This window comes from Ictidomys tridecemlineatus, chromosome 4 (assembly GCF_052094955.1).
Source record: "Ictidomys tridecemlineatus isolate mIctTri1 chromosome 4, mIctTri1.hap1, whole genome shotgun sequence".
Taxonomy (NCBI): domain Eukaryota; kingdom Metazoa; phylum Chordata; class Mammalia; order Rodentia; family Sciuridae; genus Ictidomys; species Ictidomys tridecemlineatus.
The window spans coordinates 165,093,181-165,107,884 of record NC_135480.1 but is presented as its reverse complement, the minus strand read 5'-3'; the positions used below and the strand labels follow the sequence as shown (position 1 = coordinate 165,107,884).

The window sequence follows — 14,704 nt, the reverse complement described above, 5'->3', positions numbered from 1 at the left end:
AATACTAACCTTCCTTGAACCTGGGGCTCCTGAGTGACTAGAAACCTCCCAACCATTCAACAAGCACCTGGTGCCAGCCTCTCACCTGTGCTTCTATCAGACTATGAAGTTGGAGCACCTAACACCACTTTGTGATTATTTCCCCAACCCATCAGTGAACTTGTTTGTCTCATTTACTATTTAGTAAAGAAGATATTAGAGATTTTCATGCAAAAAATGCAACTCAGAACAAAATGGAATTAAGAGGAGGTATCTCTGGGCTTCGCCTCTCTTCATCTAATAAATGCTGTGGGCATGTGAGCCATTTCCATAATTCATAGGCATCCTGTGATATGCAAGGTTATTTTTGAATTTGTTTCTCCTGTAGGAAAAGATTTCCTTCCTAAAATTAGATTGTGAATCTACTTCCAAAGCCACTAATCAAACATAAGTTAAAGCTCCTTAAATAAGGGAGAGAAATTTTTAGAGCTATGAAATCATTAGAAATAGGTCACCAAGAGCTTCAATAAAACTTCAGAAAAAGGTTCTAATAAAAAAAGGTATTCTCATTAAGAAGCTGTAAAGAAATCCTGCTATCAAACAGGGGGGAATATCATATATGCAAAAGCAGCAAAATATAGTCTATAAAGTCATTTAATGAAGCAGAAATTTGTATCTATGCCATATCTAATGTACTTCTTGAAAAACCCCAGCATATTCACTAATTATGAACCATATATTATACACAGTTATTAGGGCATTATTCAGCAGTAGAAGATTTAAAGTCAGTTGTCTCCTTTACCATAGTTAGCAAAGAAATATTGGCACATATATGATCTGCTTAAATAGGTTAGAAAATAGGAGGGAATTTACTAACTAGCCCTTTAATTATGCAAACAGAGTTTCCATAATTCTGAAACTGAATTCTATGACACCCACAGATTTCCCTATAATCTAGCCGTAAATAGTAATTACAGTGTTCATAGTAGAAAATGCTATATTTTAGATTGCAAAATAGTCTGTATTATTATCTTCTATATTAAGTCATTTGATAACTGTCTAAAACTTTCCTAGTAGGGTGATTTTTATATTCTTTTGAAGTCATATCTTTATTAATTTTTATGAAAATTGTAGGAAAATTTTGTTCAGCCATTTTTAAGTTAAGGACAATGGGGAAGGAAATTTGCTGTTGAACTTTTAACCATTATATTTAGCGGGTCCTTGGTGGGTTGCATAATCAATTCAAGACTATGGATTAACAATCAAAGGGAGCTCAGAAGCTGACCTACATTAGAGAAACCCTACACACACAACCAAAAATTCATCCTCCCTAGAGAACTGAAAGCCTTCCAGGTAACCTGCTAGCTAAGCAGAAGTCTCAGTATTAGCGCAAGGAACCAGAAAAAAAATCATTTTGAAAGCCACCACATTAAGGATGAGAAAAAGAGTAAGGCCCTACAGACCTCAGCATTAGTTTTCAGAGCTAGATAATAGGGCTGCAAGACAATGAGCATCTATTTGTTAAGCAAATTTAAGTCTACACCTACTTTGGGAACCACATTTGATGGGACATCATGCTTATCCTCAGGATGTTAAACACACAAATTGACAAAATTTATTGAGCCACATCAGAAGCAGGGTAATTTCAATAAACTTGAGTTTCACACTTGAATGTCCCACAATCATGTCAATCTGGTACCAGCACAAAACTTCACTTACCATATTGCCACCACAATCTACTCCATGTCCTGTGCTTCTTATCTCAACAAACACACCATCCTTCTATCCAATTGATTGCTCAGGTTGGAAAATTAAGAATTGTTTTTGATAGTTCCTTATTTTCATCTTGCACATCCTATCACCAAGCTTTCAAATGTCTTCATTCATCCATTTCTTTCATCCCCACGGCCACACCAGAGTTCAGACCACCAAAATCACTTCTCTGGTTCTCAAGGTCTATCTAAATAAGTAAAACTCATGAGTCCTGAGGATCTTCTATAGACTTGTGTATAATTTTGTATTAAAATTTTCAAATTATTTTTGTATCCTTTGCTGTCTAAATTACTGCAATAGCCTCCAATGTTCTCCCAGCTTAAATTATTTTTTTTCCATTCCAATCTCTGCTCTGCACTGTAGAGGAAATGCACTTTTTGAAACACAGATATGATCACATTCTTCCATTGTTTAATAACTTCTAAAGGTGCCATGTTTCTCTTGAGATTCAGTCTCAACTTTTAATCATTATTAACATTTTATGTAGACTACATACATTTTACAATTTACATAGAACTTGCTTAGCTACTGCCTTTATATCATAGTCTTTGAACATACCAAAGTGTGTCCCCTCACCCCCCCCCCAATACTTCCCATTCTCTATTTTCAGGGAAGGTGTTTTGCAGTTAAATCAACAATGCTGGTCACCATTGTGTCACTTAGAAGGCATTTCATAAATATTTATCAAATGAGTAAATGAGTAAATGAGCAATATACTATACATCACTACCTCAGATCCAAGAGTAATGATCAGAAGCCCATGAGGAAACAATCTAACAAGAAAAGCTACCAAAAGATTCCTGGAATTAAAATGAGTTTCCATATTCATAAATAATTATACTGAAAAGAATTTTGATGAGTCATTAACAGGAAGAGCAGTCATTAAGTTTCCCTCTAACTTTCTCCCTCCCTTAAAAATATGCACATTTTTCAGTTTCCTATGGCTTTGAAGAGGATGCTTGATATAATATATGTTTCCTAACTGATCATGTTTTATCTGCCAAACAATAACAACATACAAATGTATCTAATCTGGTCCTGAAAGTAGGTGATCCCTTCTGTTTCCCCAAAATACTATTTTTTGATGGGTTTTTTTTTTTCATTCATTCACAAGCATAGAATCTGACAAACTTTGAAGTTTTTCCTGTACTTGCTTCTCTACTCTAATAGTTAACTTTATGTGTCTACTTGACTGGGGTACCTAGATCAAATGTCATCTCTGGTTGTCTCTAAGGGTATTTCCAGGTGAGAGTGATATTTCCAGATAAGAGAAGTATTTGAAACAATGAATTCAGTAAAGCAGGCTGCCCTCCCCAGTGTGGGAATGCATCATCCAGTCTGTTGAGAGCTTGAAAGAAGAAGAAGGGGGATAAAGAGGAATTCACTTTCGCCTTTTTGAACTAAGACATGAGTCTTCTCCTGCACTTTCCCAGGATTTATACCACCAGTAGTCATTCTGGGTCTCAAAACTATTTCACCAGCTATCTTGGATCCCCAGTTGCAGACAACAGATAGTGGGACTTGTCAGACCAGTAATCACATGAGCCAATTCCTCATAACACATTTGTATAGATACATATCTAGATATATGTATATCCTGTTGATTCCGTTTCTCTGCAAAACCCTTACTGTTATATCTACCACCTTCATATATTCTGACCAGGCAACCAGGACAATGTTTTCCCCAATTATTCTGACAATTACTTTCTATATATTAATACTTAGATATAATTTGGTGCTAAAATAAACCTTTCAATAACTGGTTACAAATCATTACAATTTATTTCAACATACTTATTTTAGAAAAGTTCAATTGAATACTTTATGTTGGTAGGCCATATAACACATGCTATGTTAACAAAAATTGTTCTAGAAGACATTTTTCATTTAGGGACATACTTTAATAATACTTCCTATTACTAAATAAAATTCTGTATATCTTTTTATACAGTTTATGTATTTTTTTGGTAAATTCTCCAAATAGACATAGATGATAGATACTAACACACACACACACACACACACACACACACACACACACATATACACACATACATATTTGAGTAAGATTTAAATAAGTAGATATAGACCGATTTAAATGTCATGTTCACATATATTTTTTTAAATCTCATATACTGATACATAAATTATATTGGCTGAATTACCATGGTTTTCATAATTTAATTGTTTTAGTTTTAACAGCTCAGGGAGTATGCCTTCCATCCATTACCATTTTTGTCAATATGCTCTTAATTCTTGTTTTTACCCTCTTCTATGTGAATTTTAATATGGTTTCAGTTTCCAGATAATTATATAAGGGTTTTGAGCAGAATTATATTAAGAATTTATGTTAATTTGTGAAGAACTGACATCTTGACCTTGTGTAGCAATCCATGAGACTTTTAGTAATGATCATCAGATATTCTGCTGTTATCTATGTTTATTCTTAGTTTGCTAATGAAAACTGCATATCCCACAAAATATTAACATGAGCAATTCATACATGTAACTATGGCTTATTCTAAAAAAATCAATCTATTCCAAAAAATGAAAAAAATTAATGCAAAAATCCCTATATTCAAAAAACAACACCAGATATGCAATGAGGTCCAAGCTTTAACACAGTTGACTGGCTGGAGGAAGTCATACTTACACAGAATTCAAAAGAAACAAGAATTCTCTTTCAATCTTTTTATAAAAGAGTGATCATCTGTGAGTCCTCACTCCAAATATCAATAGATTTCATCTACTTCCTCAGTACAGAATAGAAAAAAATTGAAATCCTAGATAGAACTGTGTTTTAAACTGAGAAATTATGAAGAAAGTGAATAAATTAAAATAGTGTGATTAAATATAGGCATATTGCAACAAAAAGTATCTTGTCTGCTTTTAGTAGCCTCATAGATTTTGAATCTATGCTGAGTAAAAAATTATAGTCTATTGTTCTTCCTTGACACCAAAGATTTTGTTTATTTTATTATAAATTTATACCTATATATTAATATGTATATTTAAGTATTAATGGTACTTAGCTATCAGAACTGGAGAATTTTTCAGAATATGGGACTCTAATTTGTGGGTCCTAAGTAATATTTTTCTGAATACTCAAAGTGAAAATAATGCAAGCCATAGTTTGACTTTTGATCAATATACATATTCCAAATTGTCAGTATGCTCTCATTAAGGTCAGAATTCATACCTTATTTATCTTTTTACCACCAGTACTTAAAACTGACCAATCTTACATACATTAAATTTTTAAGTAGATAGTGAGAAAAATGGCATGATCCTTGGAAATAGAAGTAATGAGCAAATGTGTCCGTGTCCATGTGTGTGTGTGTGTGTGTGTGTGTGTGTGTGTGTTATTGTAACCCAATATAGAAATACATATGACCAATGTGAGTTCACGCTTTGAAAAGTATAAAAGTAATTGGCTTGAAATTAACAAAGTTACTGACATTTTAAAAGGCCATAGCAAGAGAAAAAACACAGAATTTTTTACTAAATTGTAGGGCAAACCCTTAACAATTATGTCTGTGCATATATCCATATAACTATAGAAGCCAGAAGTTTTTAAAACTAGTTAAGAATCACTAGTTGACCTTTCCCTATCAACCTAAGAGCTACACCTTTATTAAGACACCCTTCCAAAACTACAAACTGCATAGGCATGAAAACGGTATGCTCCCAAAGACTTTAAAAGGGGTATAAATCACAGGTGTCTCCAGCCTATGACAGGCCCCCATAGACTTTGCCCCTTGAATAGCTCTTCACATTTTTGCAGTCTGTTCTAGAAAACAGAAAAAGGAAAGAATATTTGTGATTTTGACCTGAAATAATAATAACAATGTTTTTTTAACAAACAGAAAGATGCCACTCTTCAGAGATAAATAAAAATATTAGCATTGGAATCACCGTGCAGGGGCCCATAGATGGCAAAAAAATGCCAACACAGCCAAGAGAAAAATCTAAAAGTCCTCATTGCAAGTCACCATTGGGGCATTTTCTAATATAACCTTTTCGTTCATGAATTAAAAGTTTGAGTTTCCAACAGTGTTTGTTTTGATATGTTAAGTAGCTGCAAAAATGATGAATGATGACTGATGTCTACTGGATGATGTCTACTCTTTGATGGAGCATTAGCCAACAGCATAACTTTGTCATGACTGTGTCTTAGCTAGTTCTGCGGTACACCCACCACATAGCAGAAGATGTCAACAAGTGCTGAAGTAGCCATTCTTTTCCATACTGTCAATAATCATCCTTGTGTTTCTACAATTCTTGTTAAACCTTTCTATTAAATTTGGTCAAGCCTCCTTTCACGGAAGCCTCTTTTCCATCTTTCATGTTGTTCAATATCCAATGGAAAAGATGTCATTGATGGTTAAGGTATTGTGGCATTGAGGGTGATCCTGGTCTAGAACTCTCTGGCCCATGACATGACAGAGAATGATGGGAGAAACACTGAAAAGTACGTGTGGCCTGCCTGTGACTCTGCCAATATACCACTCTCTGTACATGATTTAATTGCTCTGTGCTTTTCAAGGGTGGTACAGAATATTCTTGTCCTAATCTCCTTAAGAAGCAAGAGTACTAAAAGGTTATTTAAGAAAATATGTCTCAAATATTCTCAAAAGCAATTAGAGAAATCAGAGGGGAGTTAGGGGAAATGTGGCACTGTATGGAGAGAGAGTCACAGAGACCATAAATGTATGAAAAAGTTATACCTTCCTCAGGTCACAGTCTCATTTGTTTCAGATATTCCAGACCAAGAGATGGCAAAGAAATATTTATAGAAGAGGCTATTCCAATGTTCATCACTTGTATTAAAGAAGGCACATCTTTATTTATAGGCAAGGAGATATAAAGCCACACTTCTAAAACAGATAATACCAAGGATTAACTACTCTTAAGAACAAGAGGCCATCACATGCTAGTGACAGAAACAGAAAAACATTCCAAAATGGTTTATCTGCTTCATGTTATCTACTCAAGCTAAAGATGTCATCACATCTAGTGACCCAGCAATTCCACATCTAGATAGATACTAAATATATACACACATTAACCAAAGGACATCCAATAACATTCATAATGGCATTATTTGTGATTGCTGAAAATGAAAAATAACCCAAATTTCCATCAAGTAGATTATGGTACACTCATATGATGTAACACACCACAGCCATCAAAATGAATAAACTATCCCCATAGGCAACAACAGCAACAAACGTCGCAAACACAATTTAGAAAGAGAAGCTGGGCACAAAGAATACATTATGTATAACTTCATTTACATAAAGCTAAAAAAGGACAGGGAAAACTACTACAGTGTCAGAAGTGGGAACAATGGCCTCCTCTCGGGGGAGGAAGAGCACAGAGCCTGGGAAGGCACAGCAGGGTGCTGAGGTGCTGGCAGGGTTCTGCTTGAGTAGGGAGGTGGATCTCACAGTGAGCGCATTTTGGAATAATGCAATCGAACCTATGATTTCTGTACTTTTATCTGTGTAATATACTTCAATTAATAAGTTTTCTTTTTGTTTTTCAAGGGGTAGTCAAAAATCTTTCTTTGGAGAAAAAAAAGAATAAAAAGAAAAGTCTTTAATTTGATCAATTCTGATCAAATGATAAGCCTTTTATAAAAACGATCTAAAATTTTTTAAAATTTTAGATCGTTTTTATAAAATTAGACCTAATTTTTAAAAATCATGCCTGCACAATTATCCTTTTACTAGTAAGATTGACCAGTTTTAAAAATAAACAAAGTAAGAGATTGAGTGACCAGTTCAAAAGGTAAAGATCAGTAAGTTCCTAGACTGGTGGAAGAAGCCCAGGTCCTACTATTCCAAGCTCAGTACCACTTCTGTCTTTACAAAAGTGCTTTGAGGTTTAAAAACAATTTTGTTTCCCATCTTTAATCCACCAAGAAATTGTGTGCAATAAGATAAATATGGCAGCCCCATTGTGTTTCAGGTAAATTAAGTGCTAGAAGGTGGCTGTTGGCTACACCACCTTCCTGAAAAGCCTCAAGACCTCTCTCATGCCTACAGACCCCTCCTGGGGATATCTATTTCCAAAGTTCTCAGGGCTTTGAATAATATGACACTGTGACCTGGCTTCTGCCATTATAGAATGGTTGAAGGCACAAGTTTTAAAAGTGGAGCTGAGTTTGAGTCATAGCTCTGTCAGTGTTTAACTCCTCTGAGTCTTTGGTTCCATATCTGCACAATAGCAGTAGAGGATATTGTTTACCTGCCTTCTAGGGCTAAGATGAACAGATGTGTGAAATCTGACATTAAGTTGAATGACTAATAAGAATGTCCTTGATAAAGATTTTTGGTTTTATTGGTGTAATATCAGATGACTGTCTTAACTCAAAGTCACATAAAGACCTGTGACCTCTGACGTAGCCTGAATGAGATCAATGCCGGGATTCTCTTCTGCCTGGTCAGCCCACTGCCCACTCTCTGTGACTGGGACAGATGAATTTGTGGAGGGAGTTGGAAGTCAGTGAGGACAGAAGTTGAAAATCTATATTAAGGAGGAAGACTTCATCAAGCGACAGGAGCCAACTAGGTAGAAGCCAGGGAAGAAAGAAGTAAGCAGAGAAAACCTTGTTTGCAGCACTGAGCAAAGAAACTGACAGAGATGATTGAGAAAACAAGCAGGGCCCCTGCATACCAGTGGTGAGAAAAAGACACCACCTCAGTCACTGCCATCAGAGCTTCTGCAAGAAGACTGGAGGCTACCTGGGAGAGGGGATGAAGTTCAGGTTCCCTGTGAGGCTTCCAGTGGCTTCTGAGAACAATCTCAGTTCTCTGCCCATTGTGTGGTTAAGCTGAGGACATCACTGCCCCCCACCCAGCCCAAAAGCACTTTAACACCTGAAATACAAATTTCAGAGAAAGATGAACGATAAAGGGTCTGTCTTAAAGCCAAGTAGGTGGACCAGAATTAGATTAAGTCAATGGATAACGGTTCAAGTTTATATGGGAAGGCACTTAACTTTTACCTAATGAGCGATATCTGTAATCTTCTTAAGCTTGTCCATCAAAGACTGACTGTTCAGTGAGCAAATTATTTCTAAATCTAAAGAACAGTTGATAAGCTTTTCTTAACTATCAATACAGAGAAAATGTCTGGAATTGGTCCACTCAACCACAAATCCAGGAATTACTATTAAGTCCCCCAATGGAACACACAACCACAGGACAGAATAAATAGTCTTCCAAGTCTACTCAGAGGTGAGCTAATTTGAAAAGGAAAAGCAAATATCACACATACTAAAAGATCTACACTTAGACCAAAGATTTGGTCTCAAGTACAATGGAATCACCACATTAATTATTTAGGTTTTGTTTATAAAAGAAAATTCATAGAAAAATGGAGATAAGTAGTTCTAGATGTGAAAAAAAAATCAGGAAATCTAAAAGATACCTCTCCCAGATGCTGTAATGTTTGACTCCTAAGGGTGAAGTTCTGAATGTTAAATAGATCTTTCCTTAGACTACTATGTAAATTAACATTTCAGCTATTTTAAGTCCTTTGGTTTTCATTTCCCTCCAAGTAGGTGGACATGCAGAAAAAGATAATCTCCAAAATTATTTAAATAAATAGAATGTAAACGTATTGTGTTATATTTTCAAAATGAATATTACAAATTCTTTTCTGGATGTTTTATGAGAAATATTTTAGCATTATAGATGCAATGACTACTGATAATTTGAGGGTCACACACAAAAATCATATCTGCTACAATTGTAAAAAAAATAATAACTGGGTTGTGAACAAGGGCTATGCTCATTTTGTTGCACTTAGAATAATGTAGCAATGCTTATAATAAACAAACAGTGGACAGGCTTGGTTCTGCTGGATTTAGATTAACCTTTACAAGCAATGCAGAATTAGATTATGAAAATAAATTGAAAATGGCATCTCCTTAGACTTACTTTGTACTCTGCATTTTCTTAAGCTTTTATGTGACTGTCAAATATTAGTTCAGGACTCCATTTGTATTTATAGCATTTTATCTTTTTTTTTTAAGATAAGCACCAGTCTTCAGAGAAAGCTTCTGCCTACTAAATACAAAAAAAAAAAAAAAAACTCTTTCCTGAATGGTTGATGTTTCAAATATGAGCACAGATACCAGATGGCAAAAGGGGTAAAAAGAATTCAAGTTGTTTCATTGTTCAATGATAAGGATTTTTCCATCCACTGGTTCAATACTAACTTGGTTTACATTCACTTAGAGCCAATACAATTAAAACTCTATTTGAAGTGAAATGTTTCAGAGAGAAAAAAATAAGTAAGTACTCCCTGAGAAATCTTTCCATGGGTTACACCCATCATGTAAATAGCTAAGCTTTTATGTGTATACAAATGTGCACACATGATAAAACTAAGATATCAAATACATTTTGAAAAGTTCCAATGTCACAGACTTAAGGAATTCTAATGAAGATTACTTCACTTCTGGTAATTGAAAAGTGAGTGGATGTCTGCTAGAATTTAGAGTCATGGTGACATAAATGTATCCAAAGTAATAATATACTGGAATGACCATCACAAAGGATGAAATGGGAGACCACTTGAGTGAACAATAAGGTGACAGTTGATAAGAAAATAAGTTTGAATGGATGATCCACTGAGATCAAAGGGCAAGTGATGCAGAGAACTAACAGTGACTAAAAATGACATCTCCGAGAACAGCGAAGGATTTATACACTGAAATGGTTCAAAAGAGGAAAGAAGTGCCCAGAAACAATGAGAGTTCATGAGAATAAGACTCAAGCAAGTATCACAAACAAGGAGTTCCAATATCCCTCTGTCTAGTTGACCTACTGAATTAATGTCCACAGGACCGTTTCACAGAAAGAGCTCCTACTCAAAATTACATAGTCATAATATTTTTACAGAGTAACCTTCCCTTTTGTCCTGAAAACTTAAATTGGGCGTTTCTTTTGTACTTAAAACTCCTCAGGAAATTAGCTGAGTCAATATGGTGGAATAAAGTAGGTCACTTTCCTGGCTGCTCTGTGGTATGAACCCAAGAAAGCAGAAAGGCAGCTTCTCAGAAAGGTGGATAAAAAAATTCGAGGGGGTGGGGGTTTACTAGGAATTAATACTGGATGGACATTCAAAGCAGATCAGTGACTCAGAAGGTTGGTTAGAATAAAATAAGGAAGAAATTCTGTTGGAGCAATCCCCCCTGGAGCAAAGGAATAAGGGAATTAAAGGAACCTGCAATTTTAGGAGGCCTGGAGTGAGTCTGGGTATAGAGAAATGGGAGATCAAAGACACTGCCCCACTAAACTGAAAGTCGTGTTGCCCAATATCCTTGTGTAAAAAGAAACCACATCTCTCCCAGCTGCCCAAGAAGGATAGAGGAAGGAACCAGTTTATAACCACAGAATTGGAGCCAGTAGCTGGGGGAGAGTCTGTTCCTGGCAAACTTGAGCTTGGCCCAAGCCTGGCAAATCCATACAGCATGACATAGTGTGCCTAAGTGACCAGGAGAAAATCAAATGTGGAGAGAGGTTTACATAGGAGAATACAGATTGTGGAAACCCATCAACCTCCTCCTGCTCCCCCACAGCATGGCCACTTGTAGGGCCAGATGGTCTGGGAGAGGCAGGGCTGGCAGGAAATTCAAAAGGGTGGGGGTAGGAGTGATTGAGTTTAGAGAGGGAACCCGCAAGACCAGAAAACATGGGGTCTGCAGATGATGGTGGGGGCTAAGGATTGGCTCCTCCACTGCATGAGTGGAATCCAGGGGAGATCCCTGAGGTGTGGTCTCCCATCAAGGCCAGCAACTGCTGGGCCCTGGAGCTGTGATGATTTAAAATCTTCAGGCCAAACGCCATTCAACAACGAACCTGGAGCCTACCTAAGCCCAAACCATGCTTTCAGGAACTCAATCTATAGGATTTCTTCTTTCACTCCAGCAACTCTACATCAAGGGTGAAACAGACATCACACTCCATCCAATCCCACCTGATGCTGCTGAGAAGGGAATCTGAGAATTTTTTGAAATAATCCTAATTCTTCATCCAGATCTTTTTGTTGTTTATGATGTTAATCTTTGCCTGTTTAATTTTTTTTCTTTTTAATTTTCTCTGTTTAATTTTGACATCAATGGTTCATGGTCACATAAGTATTCAAATTTGTTTCTTTTTTTCTCATTTCTATTAGTTTTTTGAAGGTAGTTATTTTTCATGGCTCAGTCTCTTGAGGGCTGGGATGTTTGATTAGTGTTTTTCTGTTTTGTTTTATATTATTTTATCTTTTAAAAATTTTATGTTATATGTTTTTCTCTCCCTTATCTGTTTCTCTTGATTCTCTTTCTCTGTTTTCTTCTGCTAATAGCCAATCTCAATTGTTCTCTATTTCCCTCTTCCTTTAATTTTATACTCCTATTTTTTTCTCCTCTCTCATAATCATCACAGCCTACATCACTTTCACTTCGGTTTCCTCTCTGTCCACCATTCATAATTGTAAATCCTTTTGCAAACTTACTGTTTTTAATGTGGGCAACAACTAATCACATAATTTCTCTTTATTGTGACAACTAACATTGTAGATGTCATAGCAGAAACTATTTAGTTTAATGCTTTATACTATTCACATTGGTGGTTGTTGTTATTTGTCTAGTCCTAAACCATGAGCAACTGGAAACCTTCAGGGACACTATAAGTCCACAGGGTAGAAACTCTACACTGCCTAAGATCCATATTGTTAGGTGGGTAGACACACACACACACACACACACACACAAAAAAAAAAAAAAAAAACCATGAAAAAGCAAGGGAACAAATCTCCCCAAACAAACCAAAATACTTCATAACACAATCCATTGAATCCATTGACACTACAGAGGCAGAAATGTCAGAGATGGAATTTATAATTCCTTATAAAACCTGAACTGCAAGGTAAAGAATGACATAAACAGTGAAATCAGAAAGAAAATACAGAAAGTGAAAGATCACTTCAATAGAGATAGAGATCCTGTAAAAACTCAAGCAGAAATCCATGAAATGAAGGAATCAATTCCAGCCTCTTGTAACCACCCTTCTCCTGTTTCTATAAGTTTGGTTGTCTTAGATTCCACATGTACAATGTTTTTCATTCTGTGATGGTTTGTTTGACTTAGCATAATACCCTTGATTTCATCACATTATCAAAAATAGATGGCAAACAGATATATGAAAAAAAAATCTTTGGGGAAATACTAATTAAAATCACAGTGACGCATCACCTCATATGTGATAATAATAGGATGGCTATTATCAAAACTATGAAAAATAAGAAGTGTTGACAAGAATGTGAAGGAAAGAAGACTCTGTACACTATTGGTGAAAATTTAATAGTACAGCCATTAGTATAGCCATCTGGGCATGGTGGTGCTGCTGCTGTAATCCCAGAGGCTCTGGAGGTTGAGACAAGAGGATTGCAAGTTCAAAGCCAGTCTCAGTAAAGCAAACTCAGTGAGACCCTGTCTCTAAATAAAATACAAAATAGGCTGGGGATATGGCTCAGTGGTTAGGTGTCCCTGTGTTCAATCCCCAATACCCATGCCCCCCATGAAAAACTATTAAGGTTCCTCAAGAAACTAAAAAAAAAAAAAAAAAAAAAGAAATGATGATTGATTACCTTATAATTCAGAAATCTCACTTCTGGGTATAAATCCAAAGGATTTGAAATAGTATTTAAATGAGATACCTGCACTCCCCTGTTTATTGAAGTATTGTTCTCAATAGCCAAGTTACAGGAATCAAACTATTCAATGAATGAATAGAGAGGGAAATGAGGTGTACATATGTACACAATGGAATACTATTCAGGCTTTCAAAAATGAAATTCTGTCTTTAACATTGGAGAGTCTGGTTATAATATGGCTAGAAGATTTACATTAATTGAAACACATGTTTTGTTAATGTTACATATTGATTTTTAATTTGGAGTTCTTAGGACTTCATGGATCTCCCTCTCCAGATTTCTGGAGTTTTCTGTCATTATATCTTTTTCTAAATAGTTTAATGTATTTTAATAGCAAATTTACAGTAACAGCACAGAATACAATCAACATTAAAAACAGATAGCTGTGAGAATCCAAAACTACACTTACGGAAGTGATCTTGCCTTATAGCCTCAGACTGCTTTTATGGAATTTGGGTTTTAGCCAAAAATAGGACAAAGATGAATGAGAGAATCTCCCTAAGGAGAGGCTCAAGGAAGAGCAAAAAAAAAAAGAAGGATGAAAAACCAGTGCACTTCTGTAGCACAGGGACTAGAAATTGAACTTGAAATCTAAGCTTGGGAGAAAATGATCATTTATAAGACCACTCCAGGGTCTGAGATGGGAGGGTATTACTACCATGTCTGTGACTATGTGATGGAAGACTGCATCAACTTCCTGGATCTCATGAATGGTAGGGAGTGTCTATGAAACCCGGGTTTGTCTATGCATGTGGAACATTCCTCCCTAGATCAAGTGAAGAAACATTTTGAGGTCAACGAAAAAAGATGGAAGAAAGCTGAAGGATTGTGATTTTGAAAAGAGGTTGAAGGAACTCAGAGAAGAGGAGGAAATGGCTAGTGTCCACAAGAAAGAGTCACAGAAGGAGAAGGAAAAAAAAAGGCTGAGGAAGACTTGATATTTGAGGAGGAGGATGAGATGGCAGCTGTGATGAGCTTCTTTGGCCTTAGTTTCACAAAGAAGAGTTAAGGAGACTTTCTGTGCTTGGCCTAACTTTGGCCTTTGCAGGACTTAACTTTGTGTGTGTTGTAGGGAACATTTCCTTTTAGTTACAGGTGAAAGTCCTTAAGAGTGTCAATGGGCAGGGCTAGATAAGAGTATTTCCCTTAGTACAGGGCACAGGATGCAGAGGTAATGCTGAGCATATCACAAAAGTCACAAAACCTCTGTCCATCTGAGTTCCCATTAAAGATGTTC

General features: G+C 36.0%; 1 pseudogene; it reads left to right on the top strand.

Annotated features, from left to right (window-relative positions):
- Positions 1-8,176: 8,176 nt before the first annotated feature.
- Positions 8,177-14,476, top strand: LOC101955317 (zinc finger matrin-type protein 2 pseudogene; annotated as a pseudogene).
- The last annotated feature ends 228 nt before the right edge of the window (positions 14,477-14,704 follow it).